Genomic DNA, 1,352 nt, shown 5'->3' on the forward strand with positions numbered 1-1,352 from the left:
CAGCAGTTCAACATAAACTTCAACCATTTTTTGTCTTTTTGGTCTACAACAGAATATGCTGTCATTTGAAACTATGATGCAAGAATTCAAAAGCCCTGGATAAATGCCCATTGATTAAACATGATGACCAAAGAAAAAATCATAAATAATTTTTTACCCAAATTAAAAAATAATCCCTTTTGACAAAAAAAAACTGCCACTTAAGACTCGCAAGAAGAAAACATCTAAATATTAACTTTCATTGATTCTCAAATTTTTCTCCCAAAATTTGCATTAATCATCTAAAGACACTTTTTTCACAAAAAAATAACTTTGTAATGAACATAGAAAAGTGAATGGGGGAATACAGTGATTTCAAGATTTTTTAGAGATGTAAAAGGACAAACTGAATAAAAATTTGATGGGATTTTAGGTGGAACATTTTTCCAATGGCTTTGGGTGTTTCAACTCGAAACACAACCATTTTTGGCTTGTTTACCTTGTATCAAGAAAAGTTTTTATTGTTTACATAATACCAGCACTTTTTTTCACATTCCCATGCGGTATCTCATAAAAAATGAAGCACCTTAGAATTATTTTTTTTGTAATTGCAAAGTAGGTTTTTGGGGAAAATTCAAAACAAAGATGGGACTAAACTCTTAGGTATTCCTGAAAGGGAAAATTAAAAAACCCCATAAGCCAAAACTAGATTTGAAAAATTTTCCATTCTTAAATAATATCAATGATTCAAAACTAAACAATCTACACCGCTGAGAGTATGATAGAATTTTTTCTCTTATAGCAATTTTACCCTTCCCAAAAGGAAGGAGTCATTATACATCAAGATTAAAAAGTTTGCATATGTTTCTGTGACAGTGACTGGCATTACATTCTTATGTTTCTTCAAGTAAATATTAGTAAAGGATTTTGTGAGTTTAAAAAAGATGTGACATTTTGGTTGTAATACAAGTGGAAAATCACTGTCAATATTTTATGAAACAGGGGTTTCCATCTATTTTTAAAACCCCTAGAAATAATTGTCCCTTTGTTATAAGAAATAAAAATGACCCAAAGAAATTTTGTCACAGCCTAGATTGAGAATATTAATTTTTTAATTAATTCACAAAAATATATATTAATAACTAGTATACTTATCCAATAATACTCGAGAATTTTGAAATTTAAACTGATAAAACAGTGGAATCTGTGATAAAACCATTGATTTATTACAGAAGTAGATTATATGAGAACTGATTTGTAGTCATGCAAAGTATTTGAAATATTCAGAATTTTACTTATTTTATGTTGCAAATCAAAATTTGTAATTACTAGAACAAATTGGGGGATATAGATAGCTTTCTTTAAGAAGACTT

The sequence above is a fragment of the Penaeus monodon genome, chromosome 21 (genome assembly GCF_015228065.2).
Source record: "Penaeus monodon isolate SGIC_2016 chromosome 21, NSTDA_Pmon_1, whole genome shotgun sequence".
NCBI lineage: Eukaryota > Metazoa > Arthropoda > Malacostraca > Decapoda > Penaeidae > Penaeus > Penaeus monodon.